General features: G+C 36.8%; 1 protein-coding gene across 7 annotated transcripts in view; it reads left to right on the top strand.

Annotated features, from left to right (window-relative positions):
- The window catches only part of DPH6 (diphthamine biosynthesis 6), a 448616-nt gene that overhangs the window by 291629 nt on the left and 133066 nt on the right, over positions 1-23921 (top strand). For 5 of the 7 annotated variants that reach the window (XM_073012039.1, XM_073012035.1, XM_073012038.1 and 2 more), the window contains exon 11: positions 8685-8760. The exons of the other annotated variants lie outside the window; for them this stretch is intronic. The gene's annotated coding sequence lies outside the window, so the exon portion shown is untranslated. The remainder of the gene's footprint in view (positions 1-8684; positions 8761-23921) is intronic. 7 annotated transcript variants of the gene reach the window in all.

The raw sequence follows: 23921 nt of genomic DNA, 5'->3' as shown, positions 1-23921 counted from the left end.
AGCCATATATTATGTATCTTAGCTGACTTTTTATTAGCCTACCTACAAAGCCAATAAAAGCCAATTAAGCTAATTGAATACTTAACCTGATCATGCTTTCCTTTCCCCCCCGCTATGATAGCCCTCCTGTTTATATATGCCATATATGATTGCCTCTTTCATATGCTGTCTACTTCAAACTTTGATAGACTGATAAGCATCATATTTGGAATGTCATGGTTCACAGTACATGATAAGCATCTCCATTGGCTACTCCTGTAAGTTTGCTGTTACAATACCAAGCATTACTGAATAGCAGCCTGTGCCCTGGGAATGATATAATTAAGTCCCTTCTGATTACTTCTTAGGTAGAAATTACTTTTGGCCTATATGTTTTTCGATTACACATACTTTTACAAAAATGCATTTTTGTAAAAGAACATTTTGTAAAGGACGCATGTAGGAACATGTGTCCTGGAGAACTTGTATTCAGATTCAACCACTTCAAACTAAACTAAATTGTTTGTAGAAGTAGCCGTCTGCACACTTCAATATCAACAAAACAATTCAGGTGTGTTTTTACATTGAGTCAGTGACACTATAATGTTACTTTACAATACCACTATGCCATGACTATCATTTGACAGCAATATAAAAGAAAGACTTTCTTTTAACTTGTCAATTTACTTTTTAAAATGTGTTTTTTGCATTGGTTTCATATTTTACCTGTCAAGTGGTGAAAATTTGTATTTCTAAACTAAACTGTAAAATATTATGGGAATTAGTGTGTGTGTTTTTAAACACAATAGATTAGTTTCAAATCCCAAAGTGAAAGCTATGGAATTTTTTTTAAAGACAGAGAAATGTCTTGCTGGGTGCTAACACCTTCAGAAGCTATCATTACAGTGTAGCAGAGGAGGACTCTGTTGCAGATGGAGAGAGCAATGTTAAGATTCACACCAGACCTTGTCCTTCTATGCCTTTTCCCCCTGTGCAAAGGAATCTGTCAAATCTTATTCCTTTCTTTGAAGAAATGCCTAAAGAATGTCAGTTCAGTCTGGCTACACTTAGACATCATGTGGAATATTGTGGATGCCTTCAAGAAAAAAAGATATTCTGAAAAATGTAATTTAGGGATTATCAAAAGGAAGTATTTTGGCTTTTTGTGACTGGGCTGAAAGTTTACTTCTTTTTCATAATAATGGTTTCTTATATTTATACTGTGCTTTTTTTTTTTCTTTCAAAGCATTTTAAGATTGAATATCTTACTTGATTCTTCTTACATTCTATATTTGATTTGAAGTTATTTTACTATGTTTATAGTAAAACCACAGTACTGTTATTTTGGGTTTTCTGACCACTAGCTTGTGTGGTTATTTTTCTAGATGGTTCATTTTTCGCTGTATGGACTATAGACAGCATGGCCCAATCTAGAATGGCATAACTGTTTCTCTCAGTAATTATTATGAACATCGGGGTGTAAGGTACTTTCACTCAGTTCCTTCTGGATGTTCCACAAGACTCTCCAAACCCTGCTTTTCATGTTATGCTCATAATCTGCCTATGGAAGCCAGATGTCTCATCAGTGACGTCTTCCTTCACCCCCAAAAGAGTTAGGCACTCTACCTTTCTTCTCTCAGAACATCTTGCACACAATATTGACATTGGGAATTCAATTATAGTCCTATGTCATATTTATCTCTGCATTCCCAGTGCCTAGCTCAGTAAATGTTGAATGAATGAATGAATGTACAAATGAACATGTGTGGTATGCTTTGTTGTGCCAAACTGGTACTTTATTTAAAGGCCATTCCACCTGACTGCCGCTGGGCTCCCACCCACTGAATCTCAAGGTAAATTCACCAACATGATTGGGAGATAAAATAGCTACTTAAGGAATTTCCTTACTAACTTCAATTAAAATTAAAAATAGTAAGCCTTTTTATTTTTCAAACAGTACTTGTAGACTAATATTTTCAAAAGAGAGGTCTTAGACCGGGCGCAGTGGCTCACGCCTGTAATCCCAGCGCTTTGGGAGGCCAAGGCAGGTGGATCACCTGAGGTCTGGAGTTCGAGACCAGCCTGACCAACTTGGAGAGACCCCCATCTCCACTAAAAATACAAAAATAGCCGGGCACGGTGGCGCATGCCTGTAATCACTGCTACTCGGGAGACTGAGGCAGGAGAATCACTTGAACCCGGGAGGCGGAGGTTGCAGTGAGCCGAGATCGCACCATTGCACGCCAGCCTGGGCAACAAGGAGTGAAACTCCGTCTCAAAAGAAAAAAAAAAAGGCAGAGAAATCTAAGAATCAGAAAAAGTTCATCATGGCTTATGCATGGCCGTGGGATAAGATAGAAGAGATATTAAAGTGTTGGGTAAAGCCAGGGTAGAGACTATCAATGCTATTTTGAGAAAAGCTTTGAAAATAATGAAGAGGAAGAGTAGCATTGCCTCTTGTTATTGCCTCAAGTAGAAAAAAGAAAAATTTAGGTGAAATAAATGTCAAATGGAATCTAATTCCTAATAAGCAGATAGTACTAAAGAAAACAAACAAAACTTTATTATTTGTTTTAATAAAGTGTCCAAGATAGATTGTGCTCATTCCTCCTTGCTCTAGAGTGGGGGCAACTAAGAAGTACTTTTTACAATACTTGTGTCCTTTTTTTTAATCCTTGAAAAAAAAAAAAGAAAGAAAGAAAGAAACGAGGCTTAATTCCATATGAGTGAATTTTCTGTGTGAAGTCAGCATGAACTAGAAAAAAGGCCCTTTAACAATTATAAACTGTGAGGTCAGGCAAAATAGCTCATGCCAGTAATCCCAACAATTTGGGAGGCCGAGGTGGGAGGATCACTTGAGCCCAGGAGTTTGAGATCATCCTTGGCAACATAGTGAGACTCTGTCTCTACAAAAAATAAAAATAAAAAGTTAGACAAGTGAGGTGGTAGATGCCTGTAGTCCCAGCTGCTTGGGAGGCTGAGGCAGGAGGATCGCTTGAGTCCAGGACTAGACTGCAATGAGCTATGATCGTGCCACTGCTCTCTAACCTAGGCAAGAGAGTGAGACCCTGTCTCAAAAAAAAAAAAAAGATTAATTATGTTAAAATGTTTTCCTGTTATATTCATTTAAAGTATTTTTGGCATTATCCTCTTATGAATTCAGAGAAAATATGGAAGAATCTTCTGGAGTTAATTTAATACCTGTGTATTTCTCCATATACAGTCTCACTGGAGGGTTGTGAAGTTTAATGAGATGTTTATAAAATGTCTGAGACCTCTGGAAGAAAGGTGATATGTAAATAGAGTATTATTAGTGGTAGCTCTATGATAAACTAATGATTAAAATACCTTCCTTAGTTATCAAAAGTAATGAGTTAAAATCCATTGAGAGGTTTCTCTTCATTACAAACTTTTCACGTATCTTTTTTCTTCATGGTGTCAAGTAGAGATCTTACTTTCAGCATATAATTATCCACATCAAATTACAATTCCTTCAGACTTAAATATTTTATAGGCTATTCATTATTTGAGTTTATTTAATTTTCTAATTATATGTAAGGGCAAAATTCTGCATGATTCTCCCACTTTAGTTTTCTACTTTAAGACATGTAAGCTTGAGAGTATGTAGCAGCAGACTCCTAGAAGTTACTTTGGTAAAGATCTCTCCACAAAATCCAGCAAGAAATAAAGAGATGTTTATACAACTGGGAACTAAAGAAGATCTTACCTAAATGGCTATTCATTAAGATATCTTTTTTTTTAAATCACATAGAAAACATTTTTTAAATACTTATGGCAAATTAGTAAGTATGAATTAAATGTATTCTGAGTCATTATTAGAATTAATTAGAAATTTTTATGAATTGTGTTTATCTTATTTTTTAAGCTCTTTGGAGATTTCATGAAAAATTGTGATATCACTTTTTAAATAGGAAATCTGGAATGGCTCTGGAGGCCACCATGTAATAAATATAATTTAAATCCTTAATGAAATAGAGAAAAAAGTATAACTGTAAATAAACTAATAGACTCATAGAATCGTGAGTTATGAGTAGTCTCTCTAACACATTCATTGGTTGTATTGCACAGAGTAGTAAACACAGAGAAAAGTACAGGGGCCATACACAGTAGTTGTCATGAGGACCCTTTTTTGTATGTCTTCACCCCTGTCACCTTTGAAATATAGATGCTATATTTCATCATACAGTAACTTCTGTTTACGACTGTAGCTTCAGGTGAAACTATTTTAATCTATGTTTTGGACCACGCTAACTTAAAATTTCCATTCTTTTTTGTAATTCATAGGAAGAGTTTCATTTTTTTTTTTAAGAGAGGATCTTGCTCTGTTGCCCAGGCTGGAGTGCAGTGGTGAGATCAGGGCTTACTGAAGCCTCGACCTCCTGGGCTCAAGCCATCCTTCCACCTTGGCCTCTCAGGTAGCTGAGACTACAGGCGTACGCCACCACACCCAAATAACTTTTTAATTTTTGGTAGAGACGAGGTCCCACTATATTGCCCAGGCTGGTCTCAAACTCCTGGGCTCAAGCGATCATCCTGCTTCTGCCTCCCAAAGTGTTGGGATTATAGGCATAAGACACCATGTTCAGCCTTTTTTTTTAAACTGACTTTATAGATTTGTATTCCTACTTCATCATGAGACATCAACATTGGTTAACCTAAGTACTTCTACCATATATGTAAAGTTTATGCCAAATAATTTTGAGAAGTCAAGAGTTAAATTCAACCTGAACTAAAAAACACAGAAAAAAGATCTTAGAGAGAAGGAAGAAGAAAGTAACAATAACAGAAACAAAAACCCTTAACGCTAACAAAGACCTCTAGGTAATACTGGATTTCAGATCAGCTGAATGTTTCCAGTTCTGCATGACAGCAAAGAAAGTGGTGTGATTATGGCACTGTGCTCAGAGGCACGCTGTATTGCTGTACTGCATCAGGAAGGATCAACTCTCTCTATAAAAGGCTGGCAAAACTGCATAAGGAATGTATTTGGGGCATCTCATTAAAGAAAAAAGTTAATCATGCGGGAAGGAAATGGGGCAAGAAGGACTGAGGTATGCAGAAATAAATTCCAACAAGAACTGATATAATAGATAGTGTATTTTGACTTCCGGGAATTTCCTTTTGTAAATCAATAGTCAAGACATGAATAACTATAAGAATGTGTAGGTGTTAAAATGTGATGAAGAATATATAAAATAAATGGAAAGACTTAGAGTTCTTCAAGAAAAATTAATGAATATCACTAAGTGACAATTTTTCCAGAATCCTAGACAGATCATATTGATGTCCTTAGGCCCAGTACATCTGGAAACAAAGAAAAGGATACTTTGAAGGAATTGAGAGGCTTTCTGAAATGGATTGCCTGAGGTCAGAGGCTAAAAAATAAGACCAGAAGATAACACAATTGTGAAGGAACTTTCCCCTTGAGATAGGGAAGGAGGTATAAAAAAAAGAAGTAGCTAAAATAAATGAAAATTTATGTCTGAATTTTTAATAGAGCTGAAGTGAGTTGTGGAATCACTGCATAAAATCACTTCATTTATCCCAAATTTACAGGAAAAAACATTTTTTTATAAATGAAGTCTTCAGATTACTTAATTTATTATTAAATAATAAATTATTTAATTTAATATTATTTAAATATTTTAAATAAAATTCTTCCAAAATATATTTCACTTTATCCTGGATTTTAAAAAGAATCTCCTAGCCAGGCATGGTGGCTCACGCCTGTAATCCCAGCACTGGGAGGCTGAGGTGGGTGGATCACGAGGTCAGGAGTTCAAGACCAGCCTGGCCAACATGATGAAACCCTGTCTCTACTAAAAATACAAAAATTAGCCGGGCATGGTGGCGGGTGCCTGTAATCCCAGCTACTTGGGAGCCTGAGGCAGAGAATTGCTTGAACCCAGGAGGCGGAGGTTGCAGTGAGCCGAGATTGCACCACTGCATTCCAGCCTGGGCGACAGAGCAAGACTCCGTCTCAAAAAAGAAAGAGAATCTTCTGAAGATTGTATTTGTTCTTAAAGATGCGTGGTGGCATGAACAATGATTATTTACTCTAAAATAGTAATTCTCCCAAAGATTATTGGGGTTAATTGGACTATTTTTTCCAGCTTGGATTTCTGAGCATTTGTACTTGCTTTATGTAGGTCTTATGTCTCCTCCCTGGCTACCATTTGACTTGTTTTCACTTCTTGGTATCATTTATGAGCTGAGTCTAGTGACTCCCTCTCTGCTTCTTTCCAATTTGTCATGTTCAACATATTACAGGCAGAAAATCCAGACAAGAAGCTTTGTGTGACCATAACTAAAGTAAAATAAGTTTGCAGGAAGCAACTGAGAAACTAAGATTGTATGAGAGCTCAAGCATGCAGTTGTTTTAGGACTTATATTGGCTGCTCAGTGGCTTTATTTTGGAGACGAAGGTGGGGAGGAGCTTACTTCAAGGTCCTTCACTGCATTCTGTGTAGTAAACGTTGCAACATCACATATTTCTATATCTCAGTTAACTTGTTTGAAATTGTCAGTATCATCACTATTTCAAATATAAAAAGGAGATGTAGAACATGTTCCAGAAGCTGATGCTGTGAAGCTGTGCTTTATAATTGAAATCTTATTATCTATTTTATATTACTTACAATGAATACTGTTAGTAATAATAGGCATGTATACTTTTTTATATGATTAGGTTTGCGTTAGAACAGCTGCTCCCAGTAGGAAGTATAGTGTACTTGCATAGACATACTTATAGCAAAATCTCTACTTTGAATAATTCATAATTAAGCCATTTCTTCTCTTCTTTAAGTTACCCCACAAGGTTTCAAGAAAAGTGTGGTAAGAAGTGTTGGCTTATGCTTGCCTTTCCAGATATATGATTAGAACACCCTTAATAAAATTCGAGAAGGGAAAGCAAGGAAGGGATGATCACATAGTAGGAATCTTTTTTGGGTTTTATTTTTTGGTTTTTTTGTTTGTTTGTTTTTTGTTTTTTGTTTTTTTGAGATAGAGTCTTGCTCTGTCCCCCAGGCTGGAGTCCAGTGGCACGATCTCAGCCCACTGCAACCTTCACCTTCTGGGTTCAAGCAGTTCTCTGCTCAGCCTCCCAAGTAGCTGGGATTACATGTGCCTGCCACCACATCCAGCTAATTTTTGTATTTTTAGTAGAGATGCAGTTTCACCAGGTTGGCCAGGCTGGTCTCGAACTCCTGACCTCATGATCCGCCCACCTTGGCCACCCAAAGTGCTGGGATTACAGGTGTGAGCCACCACACCCAGCCCATAGTAGGAATCTTAAGGAGAAGGCACATATGGAGTTCTAGGGGCAGTAAAGTAAATATGTAAGGGAAGGGGAAATGATTGAGGAAATGAAAGAAAGCATGTTTTCAACTAGTGAAAACAATGGAGTCCTTAGGAAACTTTATAAAGGATAAATGTTCAAGTATTGGCCAAAAAAAAGTGAACATGTTTCAAAGAAAATTGAGTTTCTACTTTGATAAAGGTTTATTGCTACCTTAACTCATCCCTAAGCTTGCTGAGACAGCTTATGGAAGAAAGGACATTAAGCTCTAAGCCTAACTCTGTTGCTAAAGAGCTTTCTAACCTATAGCTAGTATTTAACCCAGACTTTAGTTCCCTCACTTATGAAAGATTTAGATGAGATTATTTCTAATATCCTTTCCAACTCCAAAATTCTATGATTTTCTGAGGAGCAAATTTTAAAGCATTGGTTTAGAATTTGTAAGCCGACTAATGTCACAGTGAAAGTGTCCTCTTTTCATGTCTTACATTACTTTTGACTATCCTGGAGGCTTGCATGTTCATTTTTTCTCTTCTAAGAGAAACTGTCCCATTCTTCTCCTTTTAGTGAAAAACAATTCTAGGCTATTCCTTGTGCTGTAATATGACCCCACCCCTACCTCTCACACGATTAGTGGTCTTTTGCCCGAGTAAGGCCAAAGGACAATCTTTTCATTAATAATTCCATGGCTTTATCAAGTGTCTTGGCGCAGACTAAAAACGAGAATAACACCTTGCCCAAAAAAATAAGAGTTGGTCCATTATTGGGCTGCTATGGTAAAAAGAGTGGATAGAAGATGTCATAAATAAGAAGGACCATGATGTTCCACAAGAAAGCTAAATCCGTGAGAAACCAGACTCAAACAGGTAGAGAAGTTGTATGGAATGGTGGATTAAGTAGCCACTGATAAAGTCCCTTCATTGCTTACATTTATGTTCTGAGGATAATACTATTCAAATTGTTTAAGAGTACCACCACTCAATCAAGGTAAAGTTTTCCTGCTGAATTACTTACTATGCATTGTAATGATAAAAGAAGTAAGAAAATGCACACACACACACACACACACACACACACAAAGCTGAGACCAAGAAAATAATATTGTTTGAGTGCTAGCATGGAATTCTTGAACCACTGCTGCTGAGGTTCTTTTAATTGCCTTCAATCCGGAATAAGACTTTAGTTCCAGTACTCATGAGGCATTTCTAAGATTTTATCTCCTACAGCACCTTGTACCTCTACAAAAAAATCCCCATTTCTTGAATCTGAGTTACATATAACCCTTCAACTCTACTTAAGAAGTTGTTATACTTTCCAAGTCACTACCACCTCTACCAAATCCCTCAACAACATATTATTATTTTTTAATTTTATGCTTTTTGAATAGCATTGCTGTCACTCCAATCAACAACCTTTTGAAGAAGTGCGGATCTCTCAATCATGAGTATGGAAACTCAGAGAATGTAAGTGACTTCCTTTTGTCTCTAACCTGTGTTCAAGCCTATAGGTAAGCAACTGCCAGATGTCGTATTTCTCTAACTAGACTTTTTACCCTCCCTAAGAACACTCCAGCCCCATAAATTTTTCCCAAAGATGTTTCATGTTCCTAAGAAGTAACTTACATAAACACAAAAAACTAGTACCCTTGCCTATTTATGGAGCTTCTACTATTTTTCTCCTCCTTTCCTGGTATGCTATGCTAATGTCATCTTTTCATGGTGATGCCTGCCCATGTCACTACTGACACTTATAATGCCCAGTATTGATGGCACTATATTTTGTGCTAATGGTACCATTCTTTTCCCAGTCACCAGCACTCCCCTGTTACTATCAAATCACCCCATTCTTATCAGTCCTCAAATAGCTGTCATCAGTGCATCTAATGTTTACCAACAGACTCTTTTTAGTCTTCCTTATGTTCTCTTTGCATATTTCTTGCCCTAAAATTCAGGAGTGATAAAGTCAAAACCATTACAAACCCCAATATTCCTCCTATGCACACACTTACACACATACCAGATATGCTTGCTCATTGACCCTGAACTAAACTAGTAAACATCACTCTTTCCCTTTAGGTCAGGATGTGTGTTCTTCCATTTCCATCTCCTGGCTCTTGACCTCATCTCTTGTAAATGGATCCCTCGTGGACCCACCCTACAGTCCTGTGGACATGCCCAGACATGGCTAAATCCCAGAGTGAACACAGATCTTGACATCTACTACACTGCTAATTAGCAATGAAGCACTTTCCATTATATACACACAGCCTCTTTTGCAGATTGTTGCTGATGATTTACATAACTTGCCCTTTATTTCTAAACAGAAAAAAATATTATATTTTAGTACATTGAATACGTTGAGAACATTCAGAGATAAAAATATATCACTTATGTGGATGGCACTTTGTGGTCTTCCTTCCAAAAATCTGTAACTGTGGTTTAACCAGGAGAAAAACATTAGAAAACCCAAATCAAAGAACAATCTAGAAAGTATCTGACTAGTACTACAAAACTGTCAAGGTCCTCAAAACCAGGAAACTCAGAAACAGTCACCATCAAAGGAGCCTAAGGAGGCATATGACTATAAATAATATGGTAACTGGCCAGGATCTTGCAACAGTGAAAGAGCATTAAGTAAAAAATGAAGGAAATCTGAATTAAATATGTGCTTTAGCTAATAGTAAAATTTGTAAATATTGGCTCACTAGTTATGACAAATATACCATACTAATATAAGATATTAACAATTAGAGAAACTGGATTCAGGTTATACAGGAACTTTGTACTATCCTTGCAACTTTTCTGTAAATCTAAAATTAAGTTTATTAAAGATATATATGTTATATAGGTGTGTATATATGTTCAAACAAATATGTGTATTATATACTGTACTTTTTTTATAATTATAAGTCAATTTTATATATGCATAAATCGTGCATATGTGTGCATATATTATGTGTGTGTTACTATTATGGAGTATATATCACTGCTTAGTTGGACAAAGATGAAAGAAAAAAAAACAATCTTAATAGATAGAATAAATAATCTTCTAAGGATCATATTCATTATTTAGGAGTAACTGCTCCCTTCCAACAAATAACCTCATTTTGTTATTTAACAGTATGCAGTAATTTGCAAAGTCAAAAAAAATTTCAAGACCAGCTTCACTAAAGGCGCTATGAGTAAACTGGTGCATCCAAAATTGTGGCAACACGTTAGAATATTCCAGAATTAATACACAAAGTTTGAGCAACTTCTAGTGGCTGGAGGGGTGATGCCTAGGTAATGATCAAAGAAAAACATTGAAACTAAAGTAACATTTAACTCTGGGAGGAAACAGCTTTTTGAAGAAAAGAAAAAACCCTCTGTGTTCATTCTTGAAGAAGTCATAGAACCATTTGAATGGAATATCTCCATGCTGGTAACTATTGAATTTCAGACCATTTATCATGAGCCTTTGGTTAGAAATAGTCTTCAACCCTCATTTATCTTCTCTTTTACTCTATTGATTCTCAAACCAATGGATGATTGAAGATTTTAAAGCCTAATTTCAGAACAGCAGGTCTATTTGAGGGGATTTAAGGAGGCTCTAGTGCAGGATTACTTTATAACCTTCTTTTCATTATGTTAATGATTATTTGCTAAATATGTTGTCATAATGGATCTTCGGATGTCACCTGAGGAAGTGCGATACTGCCTTGTTTCATATTTCTCTGTTTTCAAAAACCCCAAGTAAGGCAAGCTCACTTTTTTACCTTTTAACATCCACTACCTTTTTTACCTCATATTTTCTGGACCAGTGATGCTTCCAAAGTGCAACTGTAAACCATAGTTGCAAATTGGGGTGCAAACAAATTTTGCTTAAGGCACAAACCACAAATTAAAGTAATGATCACTTCAAGATGAAACTTTTTTTTTGTATTTTAAAACCAGAATGAAAGTAGGTCAATGAAATTTCAGATATTTTAGAGTATGTACAGTATTGTATTGTTTGCCAGTACCTAATTTACAATTACAGAGCTCCATGAATATTGAAATGATTCAGCTTCCCATTATAAATGTATGTGGCAGTTTGGTTGTTGATCAGTTTATGAAGTTAATGCAAATGGAACTGTCTTCCTGTCAGCATTTGAAATCTATAATGCAGTCATGTTGTATATTCAGGGACAGGCCATTGACAGTCAATTAACAAGTTTGATTGGTATGTCAACTCATTCTTTTGAATTGTTAATAGTATGTTAATAGCATTCATTTCTTTGTGCAGTCCCATTTGCAGCTTCACAGTTACAGCTATTTTTTATAATTCTGAGTAACCTAAAATAGTGCCTTAATAATAGATTATTAAACACCTGTCTAGTGTAGCTTAGGGAGGTTTTTCTAGACTGGGAGTTTGCAGTGGATCCCTTTGATATTCAAATCAACAAATGATAGGCTTTTTATTCAAAACGTAAATTCTTTTGATGGTTAGCTTGTTAAGAAATATTCAGCTCTAGTCTGACCTGATCTGGTTTCCCATGGAAAAGATCTGATGCCGTTTGAAGGTTCATAAATGGAATGCCAATGACAATTTGTTGTTGACGTTCTGCCGCCTCAGCCCTCAGATGCTGCTGGTTGATGTGCTGCTTTAGCTTCACCAAATAATCCTTGCAGGTAAATGATCTATGGATTGATCAGATAGTTTCAAAGCAAAGAGGGCTTTTCTGTGGTCTGGAGTTTTAGGCTTGAAGGGGTACTTAAAAAGATGCGTCAAAATTGACAGATGAATCTTAAGGCATAGAGTGATGGGAGAAAGCAGAAATGTGGGAATATTTTTAAGTGACTAGCGTATTACTTAGAGTTTTGAAACCTTCAAATGTCGATCAAATCTGTTCCCCATAGCAGATTTATTTCTACCTTGGTTTTTGTTATGGTTGTTTTGTCTGTATGCACAGGTTTACTCTCACTTTTCTGGGGAAGTTGATGAGACATTAAATGTATTATTCCCGAATGGTGCTTTGGAATAAGGTTCTGAGTTCATTTGCACAGGCATGTTTTATTCATATAGTTCCTGTGCACCAGAATATAAGAATCTGCCATTGCTTTAGCCGAAAAAAATTGTCTATACCAAGGAAGCAGTAAAAATTTTATTCCTTCCCCCATTTCTTCACTTCACTTGATGATACTTTCCACAACCTACTATTTATATTTAATTTCATTGGCAGAAGTTTCTTTATAATAATGGGGAAAAAAATCTCACCAATGTAGTTTAGATATTTAATTAATATTTTTCTGTTCTATGCTTCAGTGAATCTGGAAGAGCAATTTGCATGTTTTTGAATTTTAAAATTAGATGGTACTTGAGAGATTAATATTCAAATGCCTTCAATATGCAGATAAAGAAACTGAGGCAAATAGTGAGGCGTCAGAGATAGTTGGTGCAGACCCAAGTCTGTTACTAACCCTGTTTATATCCTGCTTGCTGTCTTTAAAAACACCTAGAAGCTCATTTGAAGGTTGATACAGCTCTAATGTACATTTCTCAACTGGATAAAGAAAGTTGCTGAAGTTTTCTAACTGTAACATCAAAACCTTTATATTACAGTTTAAGAACTATACTTAATACCAGTAAAAAAATTATAGAGTATGTATTTTTAATGTGTAACCAAAATATCTATAAATCAGGAGGAGAGACAAGAGAAAGAAAATTAACTACTGTCTTAGATAGTTTATTTGTTCACCGCCTGCCCTTAGGCAAGACCATAGACCTTATGACCTATTTCCGGATGGGGAGAGGAGAGGAAAAGAAGGAGGCACACAAGCGTTAATTGATAACAGGTTTTTCTCTGTCACCTTATATAACCCTCCAGCAGTGCTTCTCAAGGTATGTTTCACAGATCACTAGTCCCACAAGATGCTTGGCCACCAAAAGCCTCTGTAGCTAGAGAATCAGGGCAGTTCACATTGTCACAATGTTTGTTTAATGACTCTGAGAAATCCTGCAGCAATGAAACTTGTTTAGCTCCGCTCAACCCAGGATTTCCAAAACTAATTTGAACACAAAATCTTTGTTTATTTCTTTTTTTGTTTATAGGCTTGTTTCTCTTAAAACCAGCTACTATCTTTCATGGAAATTTAGGGAATTTCTCTATGCTTCAATTTTCTCATCTGTAAGTGGGTATAATAATAGTACCTATTGACATGAGGCTTAAACAAGCTAATATAGGTAAAGCACTTAAATAATGTCTATCATATTGTATTACATAAGTATTTGCTATTGATTGATTGATTGATTGATTTTGAGATGGACTCTGGCTCTTGTTACCCAGGCTGGAGTGCAGTGGCATGAGCTTGGCTCACTGCAACCTCTACCTCCTGCCTCAGCCTCTCCAGAAGCTGGGATTACAGGCCCCCCACTACCACGCCTAGCTAATTTTTATATTTTTAGTAGAGACGGGGTTTCACCATGTTGGCCAGGCTCGTGTTGAACCCCTGACCTCGGGTGATAAACCTGCCATGGTCTCCCAAAGTACTAGGATTGCAGGCACAAGCCACCACGCCTAGCTTGTTATTATTTATGTATAGTGACATGGTTAATGTTATCATTGAATGAGTGAGGCCAGTGCTATTGTTTCATTCACTTTGCATTTACTAAATATACAGTGTAGTAAACTATACACAAGGTATTAGGTTAGAGTTTGAGATTGTATGAGACAATACAACAGGACATAAGAGAGGAAGCAGACACATCAGCTAATAAGTTACAAAGCAAAGTGGGAAGATATTAGCGTACCTGTGATATGAAACTAAGTATAGGATCTTGGATGTGGCAAGGGGTTGTGGCACAGGGTGGGGGTGTGGTAGATTGGAGCCAAAGTGTGAAGGACCTTATGTCCAAGCGCAGAAGTTTGAGTTTTATCCTGTAGACCACAAAGTGAGCAGATAATTGTTGTGCATGAGAATGACATGATCAGCCCTGTTTTTTAGGAAAAAAGCTTGACAGCTCGGGTTGGAGAAATGAGAGAAAAGGAGGCAGGAAAACAGTGGGATTATGAAGTGAGGCAGTGGCTTTGGGAATGGAGAGGGCATATATTGAGAGACATTTCTGATGTAGAATTGATGAGAATCCATAGCCAATGAGCTGCAGGAGGGGGAACAGAAAATATACACATGTAACAAACCTGCACTTGTATCCCCTGAATCTAAAATAAAAATTGAAATTACTTAAAAATTTTAAGAAAGAAAGAAAGAAAAATGGAGAAACCAAGGACAGGACTGGCATGTCAAGTTTGGGAGATTGTATAAACAATGATTCAACTTAGTTTTATAAATAGAGACACTGCATTTTTCAAAAAGAAACTGATCCATGTGTCTGTAGCCTGCCAGCAGTTTTATAACAATGACCTTCTTCCCAAGGGAGACTAATTGAACATATGTGTAGATTGCTTGGCACGACTCAAAAACTATTGGTAACACAAATCGAAAGTGACTAACTCAGTTAGTAATTTACTGGAAGTATATGGGAATATATGTTTAAAAAATAAATGTAAATGCCGTATATGATGTTAGAATCAGAGTGAAAAATTGCTTCCTTTCTGCATACTCACAAAGCTTTATACATTGCTCTGCTAAAGCACTTCTAATATTAAATTTATTATTTTATATGTCTTCCTTCTCTCTCCTTCTCCTTTCCCATTTTGAATTTTTTAGTCCTGGATCTTGTTTGTCTTCATATTTTCAGATCCACCCAGAATTGATGCATAGTAGGTACTTAATGAATGGTTTGGGTATATAATACTTGGAAAAAAACATTACTCTGATTTTATTCTGAAAATAGAAATTCAAAAATATTCAGCAATATTAGTTATAAAATATCATGTAAGAACTTTCTGCATGTTTCCTCTATCTTCAAAATCTTGAGCTGTATTGGCCTGCAACATATATTTGAACTGCCATGTTACATGAATATTAATGGAAAAATAAACCCAAACTCTTAGTTTGATGTTTATTGAATGCCAGTTTCTCTGACTTACACAGCACCATACATTGTGGCAGGGACATTTTAAATCATCTTTTAAATATCAGCCTCTCTTCTCTGTTGTGGGACTCCTTATTGGCATGGCCTTCTCTTTGAAGACACAGGAAGCTCTAGTCATCTGGAGATGTTAAGCCATTAGGCTATATCTTACATAATTTTGTCAGAAGTTGGTTACCTGTTCTTCCTGCTACTTCATGCTGTGCTTATAAGTATTTTAATTTACCTTTATGTTCTGTCAGTTTTCCATTCTCTAACATATCACACAAACTTAGGTGGTAACAAAAAAGACATTATCAGCTTCATATTCAAACTAATATGCTATTTTTAAAGTTCTTCAACTCCCAAATTGGAGTGGCATATTATTTTCTACTATCTACTCTATTTAAGCAATACCCAGATTATAAATCTCACCTGCAGAGAGACAAGGAGTAAAAAATAACCAATATAAAGACTGTGGAAGGTCTTAAAAGTTGTAATAATTATTCATTCCACCATCAAGAATTTTACATAAAATAATGTATTCATGCCTGTGTTACCCCCAGGAACATAGATTTATACCATCTGTCTCCTTAAGTATCTCTAATACGTCTTTTTATTTTTAGAAAAGGACTTTATGCTTTGAAAAGGAAATGTAACCACATTCTCTCCATCCCAAACTTGTTTTTATTTAAATATGTAGCTTTTTCAATCTAAGTATTTTTGTCTAATCTCAAGCCTTTCCTACTTTTCCGTAATATGCCAGGATTTCTTCAGGTGTTAGAGGAATTTTATCTACAGGAATAGATAAGGTTCACAGGAGGATGCTTTCTCCAGGGCCAAATCAGGAACTTTAGTCCCTGAAAGTATGTAGCCATCTTGTTGTTCAGTGAAAGGAGTGCTTTCCTAAGGTATCCAGCTGCAATATTAACATTTGTCTTTATACGGACTCCTTTTTCTTCAAGTAATTATAAAACATTCCGAAGGTCTGGAAATCTGTCATATAATTCTGCAGTTTCCTCTAGTCCTGCAATCTCTCCATATTTATTCATTGTTATGCTGATACTTTAAACATATTTTTATTAGAGATGTTATTACAGCAAGCAAGAAAAACTGCAATGCATGAAACTTTAAGTATTACTTGCCCTTTAATTATATAACCAGTACTGGGAATGATTTCCATAGCTCCTCTAGATTGGGTAAAATTCTAATCTCATTGGCATATATTATTTATTTTATAAAACTCTTACCATTTAAATATGTCAGAGATTGTTTGTCAAGGTTTGTATAGTGTGGGGACAGAGAGATGGTTGATGCCTGTCCTCTCCATCATAAAGGTCGTGGCTGACACCCCTATAATAAAGACAGACTGACAAAAGCATATCATTTATTTAATCAAAGTTTTACATGACATGGGAGCCTTCAGATTGAATGACCCAAAGACAGAGAGAAAGCAATCTGATTTTATGCATGGGTGCTTTAGATCTGATGAAGCAAGAAGAGCGTGCAGAGATGTGATTGGACAAAAAAAGGTATGATCTAATAGTAATAGACTGAGGTTGTGGAGAATGGGACCCAGGAAGGCCTGTGTGTTCAGATTTTTCTTGTCTTCTCTGAGCATGCATTCCTTCTGGGTATGGCGCAGGACCCACACTGGAATGGAGATCTTATAACCTACAGTCAAACAAAGTAGGTTAAATAATTGCTCTATGGCCAGTTCTTAGAAAGCTGGGAGAAAGTTAGAGTAGTAATTTTAGGTTTTTGTGGTTTTTTTGTTTTGTTTTTTGTTTTTTGATGTTTTTTTTGAGACAGAATCTCGCTCTCTTGCCCAGGCTGGAGTGCAATGGCATGATCACAGCTCACTGCAACCTCCGCCTCCCAGGTTCAAGTGATTCTTCTGCCTCAGTTTCCCAACTAGCTGTGATTACAGGCACCCGCCATCATGCCCAGCTAATTTTTGTACTTTTGTAGAGATGGGGTTTCACCATGTTGGCCAGGCTGGTCTCGAACTCCTGACCTCAGGTGATCCACCCGTCTTGGCCTCCCAAAGTGCTGGGATTACAGACGTGAGCCACCACGCCCAGCTAGTAATTTTAGGTTTATGGATGGCTTTGAGAAAAGGTATTCTGGTTTCTGTGACCCCGCTTGGAGAGAAGGGATTCTAGTTTCTATGGCTTGCCTCAGGGGAGAATGAGAAGTAAGAGAGAGGAGGGCAAGAGGAGGACAGAAACCACTTCTGAGGCTGCGTTGAGGCTTTCACTTTAGAGAGTCATTTTCTGAGCCTCAACAAAAGCATATACCTTTAGTTAGTTACACATGGACTTCCAATTTTTTTAGTACATAAAGATTGCATCACTTACAAACTGACATTGTGAATGCCCTTTGCACTATTTGCCATTGATTTTATACTGTTATCCACACATTTCCCCCTTTTAAATCAGTAAAATTTAATTGTTAGACAGTTAATCAGGGTTCCAGGCTTGGCGCTATAATATATGACAGCAGAAGCAAAATGGTGTATTTAGCAACAAAACCTAGTTGCTTTGACCTTTCACCTGATTTTTCTTTCTTATTTTGATGGTGCATAGTTTTTAATTTATTTTCACTATTTTTAAAATCAGTACAATGAAACTAGTTGAAAGAACCAAAAACTATTTCAAGGGAGCAAAGAGATACAATAAACATTTATAAATTGTATGCATGTTACTTTATCTTTGAGTATAGGGATAACCGCAAACTAAAGAAATAGTAAAAGGTCTCATTGAAGTGTTTCCCCTCCTTCTCCCAACTGAAAGCAGGTCTTCTCTAGTCCTGAAGTTCCTATTAATTACCTGGGGCTAAAGACATACACTTTCAGTAAGTAAAGAAATCCAGATTTATCTTGTGACTCGGTTGAAGTTACTTGGTGGCAAAAAAGTGAGTTCCAGTAATGAAAACTGGCAGGCCAGGATTTGTGCTCCACTCTGTTGGCATATGAAATTACAGCACATCATTCAAACAAAATCAATAATCCAACTTTTATGTCCTTTGCTAGGTACAGTGAAATTTTATTATTCTGTGATCATTTTATTCTTCCTGGATTACATCATGTGCTGTGGCAGTAAGAGAAGCAGCTCAAGTAGATAGACTATATAAGATCAAAACTTGTGTTTTTACCAATGTGCCATGATGATCATACAATATTCAAAGAAAGATGCTATAAAAGTCCGACCCTTATTTCTTTAAATCATCGCTGTAATATCCTGAATGATATTAGGAGGTTCAATTTACCTTGCAAAAGAATTTTGCTCCTTGGTGTGGAATGAGCTTTATCAGCTGTGGTGTTCCTTAATTGAGGCAAATGGAATCAGCAAGAGATAGTTTGTTTTAACATAAAAGTTGCTCTACACGAACAAGGAGAGAAAATCTACATGATCACATTCTTGCCCCTTAGATTTAGCTGCTTCTGCCTCGCTCCTTTTCTATGGAACTGGAGCACTTTTGTAGGAAAGATGAATTGTTCTCATGGAAGGTCTACACAGCCATAAAATCTAGGTAATAAATTACTTTAAAGCATCGCTCCTAAAGTATGTTTGCATAGTAAAGTATGGACCAGGCCAGAATCCAGGCTCAGACATTTTCTCCTTGTTATCACCTCGTTAAGCTCTCCGCGTCTGAGCCATGCCTCCTACAGTCACAGGTATGGTGCCACTAATTAAGAAGAAGGGGCTCATTACCAATTCTCATTAACATCAATTGGAGTTTTAAAGTGAAATCCCGGGACTGAAAGTTTACCCCCTTAATGTTCAACACAGGTGAACGAATAAAATCATGTAAATGCCTGTCTCATGGGGTCGTGCAAATGTGCTCTCCAAGGATGAACAAATTGCTTACTGCAGTCTGGCACTAATCCCATTGCTCACTAAAAGGCAGGCAGAGCTTTGAAGACAAATACTATCTGAAGGGAGACACTAATGGTGAAAGGAAATGGGGAGATGGGGACTAACTAAATATCCAAATTATCATTTGGATATATGTCCTCCTCCGTAAGAATATGTGGAAAAACAAAATTAACAAAAGATTGTTTGAAGCAGTGTCTGACAATTAAGCGCTCAGCAAGTATTATTTGAATTAATGAATGAAGAAATAACTGTTCACAAGTTTGTTTTAACTTGCTAATGAAACTTACTTTCACGCGCGTCCGTGTGAAGAGACCACCAAACAGGCTTTGTGTGAGCAATAAAGCTTTTTAATCACCTGGGTGCAGGCTGAGTCCGAACAGAGAGTCAGCGAAGGGAGATAGGGGTGGGGCTGTTCTATAGGATTTGGGTGGGTAGTGGAAAATTACAAAGGGGTTGTTCTCTGGCGGGCAGGGGTGGGGGTCACAAGGTGCTCAGTGGGGGAGCTTCTGAGCCAGGAGAAGGAATTTCACAAGGTAATGTTATCAGTTAAGGCAGGAACTGGCCATTTTCACTTCTTTTGTCATTCTTCAGTTACTTCAAGCCATCTGGATGTATACAAGCAGGCTTGGGCCCAGAGGCCTGACTCAGCATTTGCTTGAGAACACCCTGTATCATATTCCTTAAGCCTTCCTCTCTAATTTTCATGTCTTATAGGTAACATGGTAAATTATTTTGTTGTGGGATGCTCTTGAGTTAAGAGATTTTCAAATGCTTAATTTTGTGAAAAGTTAACGTGTTGATTTGTTTGATTTGAGGGAGCTGTTCTGCAGTTCATTGAAGTGGTATGTCAGAGGGAAATAAGTCTTCTTGGGAAATGAAATCAACCTTCCCTTGTCTTAGATAATGCTTTCCCTCTTTTCTAAACCCCAAAGCTAACCAACATAAACTAAATTTCTAGTTTTTCTCACAATTTAAACAATGAGCCAGAAATATTTATAAGAGTAATGTTTACCCCTAAACTATATGTGTGTTAGAGAATTGTTTCTGATTTCATAGAATCATGAATGACATGGCTGATAGATTCTTTTACAAATTGTTCATATTTTTTTCCTGAGTGGGCATGTGGTTCATATTTAAATCACACTAACAATATGTAGCATGAGTAGCCTCCCCCAAAAGTGTAATGACTTTCGTCTAAATTTTTCATGAGTGTCAGATTCTTTCATGATGTTTCCACCTGTCAGTGGTAGTTACAAGATCATAAAACATTGTAGCTGGAAGGAGCCTTCAAAGCCATCTAGTTAAATCCCCATATTTTACAAATAAGAAAATCGAATTCCAAAAAGTTTAATTGACTTACCAAGCTCATAGGCTCTAGGACCTTACTTAGAATTTTAGTCTCCTGGCCGGGCGCGGTGGCTCAAGCCTGTAATCCCAGCACTTAGGGAGGCCGAGACGGGCGGATCACGAGGTCAGGAGATCGAGACCATCCTGGCTAACACGGTGAAACCCCGTCTCTACTAAAAATACAAAAAACTAGCCGGGCGAGGTGGCGGGCGCCTGTAGTCCCAGCTACTCCGGAGGCTGAGGCAGGAGAATGGCGTGAACCCGGGAGGCAGAGCTTGCAGTGAGCTGAGATCCGGCCACTGCACTCCAGCCCGGGCTACAGAGCAAGACTCCGTCTCAAAAAAAAAAAAAAAGAATTTTAGTCTCCTTATCCCCAGTTCAGCCCTGGTATTATTAGTAATGTATAACTCAGCACAACTCTCTCTAGCTTCACTCCCCCATCCTAAGTTTTCTTCTTTCACAATCCAAAGTTGTTTAAAAATTGTAATTAATCAGAGTAAAAGAAACTCTTGAAAAAATACTCTTCTGGATATATGGGAAGATCACTGCTTTTACTTAAGATAGACTTGCCTTACCACCTTATAAGCATTAACTTTTCATCTTTTCACCTGCTTAAAAATTGAAAGACAGTGATAATGGATGCATAAATGCATCATGGGATGAATAAATTGTGTGTTAGAAAAGAGAAAATGAATGTGTTCGTGAAAGAGCGAGCACATCAATCAGTGGTTGCATGGTGTTTGCACCAGAGTGTCCAGGGGACACCTCACCAATCAATCATTCAGGAAGCTCCCTCCAGTTTTCAGAGGGAGAAAAAGATTTTATACTAACGTGCTATAGAGAAAGCCTAGCATTTAAAGAGGTCATTCACGGGACTCTTCCAGTTCCCAGAGGGAAAGAAAAAGTGGAAAGGGGGAAAAATGCCATAGTAAGAACTAGTTTGGAATTTTAAAAATTCTGATTATATTATGAATTATTCTCATTTTAGATTGGCTCAAAGGCATTAATTAAATATCTTTTGGTACATCCCATCCTTACCTGAGCATAAAAACTTGACATCTGTATAGAGCTTCTGCCTTCAAGGAGCTTAAGAACTAAAAATGTTTATTCTTCAGAGCTTTTATCACTATACTGAATTAAAATCCAATACTGCTGTTTTCCTTGAGCATTAAACATACAAATATTTACTGAAAATATTTGCTTTATGAATCATCCATCCAGAGATTATTGGTCATTTGCAAGAGACTACATTAGCTGCTGCCTTGAAGTAATTTATACTGGTAGGGCAAATAAAATTAGTTTATAAATAATTATAATGCAAAATAGGAATTAAGTGACAGAATTGGATAGGTACCGTAGTCTATTCCCAAATTTCCAAGAAGAGAAGGAGAACCACAGAAACATGAAAGCTTTGCCCAAAATAATCTCATTACTAAATTGTACATCTGGGAATTGGCTCCCCAAGTGTAGCTGGGTTTCAGTAGCGTTTGCTCCTGAAGGTGGTGTACTATTTGCATAGCTAATTAAAGCAGGATGCATATTGAAATGACTTAATAAAATGTTGCCCAGTAATGAGGAAGACAACTACTCCCAAACAAGTGATTTTGTAAGCAGGAAATATTTCTTGCTATACTGTCCTGACAGCAAGACTTCATTTACTGCTTAATGGTCATTCTTTTAATGCTGAATTTTTAAATAAGGAAACTGGGAGAGATTTTATGTAAAGATTACCATCAAGTAAAATTGTAGAGGAAAACCCAATACCTAAGCAAAACAATACCTGTGTATATGCATTCCAGCCCAAGAAAAACAGTATCAGTCAGACGTACAGGATAAAAAGTTCCTTCAACAACTCACCAGATTATGTAATGGAGATGAGCTGCTTATCTATCAACTTTATCCACTAAGAACAAAAATAGTGTTTATTAACAGAATACATTAAGGGTGTCATAGAAAGCAGCATGTAAAAGCCCCAGTCTTAAGAATATTGAATAACTAAATAACTTCCAGATTACATGTTGAATTAAAGCAATTATTCTTACTGCTGATGATCTAAACTAATCAGATCACACTGGTTTACAGGTCCACCAAAAGGATATCAAAATCATGGTCAGATTACTATTAGGATACATATAAATAGTAGATACCTGGTTACCAATAGCACTTGAGGTTTTCTAACGTGGTTACAATAAGGCAAATTCCTTTACGAGGTTTCATGGCCTATACTTGTAACTTTTTAACTATACTGAATTATTCCTATCTGAAAAACTCACCAAAATTCAGTTTGGTGCTTCTTACTTTTTGACCAAATATATGGACCTAGATGTCAACTTTACAAAATGAAATAATTATTTTTCCATAAGAAGTGTAATGCTGACTTAATATGGCTGATATCTGGTATCTCGTATTTATGCATATAAGAGTAAGAATATAAAATTTAATGCCAGACACCTGCGTGGTTCTACCTAAATACTTGATTAGAAAGCACTTTGTTCTTTAATTCCATCTTATCACACATTAAACTAAGCATATGTGGTGGCATTATTTCAATATATGATTAGTCCATGTTCTCTCTTGTTTCTTTAACTAAGAAAATACTCATAACACAAATTAAACTTTGAAAGCACAATTAGTAGTTTCTAAGTTGAATATTCTCCAACTGCAGTACACTTTCTTGCATCTCATATAGCAAATCTCCCACAGTATATATAGCACTATGAGAAAGAATAGTATTGTAAGCAGAGACCTTGATATATAAGAATTCAAGTATTTGAGAAAGAATCCTCCATTTTCAAAAGCAAAATCTGGAAGACTATAAGTTTTTATGAATTTGAAATTTTAAAAGTGTATATTTTGGGAAACACTCACACACTCAAAACTGACTTTTTGGTAGGAAGAGCCTGAAACTGCGGTGCAATCAGGCTCTCTCTATTCTCTCTGGAGCCAACACAAATTAATTCTTACATTGAACACGTTCATAATTGCATTTTTTGAAAGTACAATATCCACTAGTGAAATTCAGAGGTGAATAAAGCATTTATTCTCTGAGCTCTAATATCTTTCTTGGATTTTTTTTTGCCAAGTGATGGACCTATGCACACACATTGAGGAGACTGCCTTAGGCTATGAGATGAAGATTTGTATGCAAGTGTTTATAAAGGAAAGTCAGGACAGGAAAGAGAAGGAAGCCTGGCACAGTGAAGCCTCGGGCAAAAGTTGTCTTGCATGGGAACCCTAGAATATACTTTATACCACAAGGTTGTCCAAACCAAGGCATGGGAACTGGACTTTCCTACCCCTGGACTAGACAGTCATTGGAAAACTACCAGGTTCTCTTTCACTTGTGGCCCAAGTGGCCCCAGTAGCTAAAGGGAGTGTGGCTGTTATACCAAAGGGAAGTGGATGCC

This window comes from Chlorocebus sabaeus, chromosome 26 (genome assembly GCF_047675955.1).
Source record: "Chlorocebus sabaeus isolate Y175 chromosome 26, mChlSab1.0.hap1, whole genome shotgun sequence".
In the NCBI taxonomy this organism is placed as follows: Eukaryota; Metazoa; Chordata; class Mammalia; order Primates; family Cercopithecidae; genus Chlorocebus; species Chlorocebus sabaeus.
Note: the sequence above shows the minus strand (reverse complement) of the source record. Positions and strands in the feature narration are given on the sequence as shown.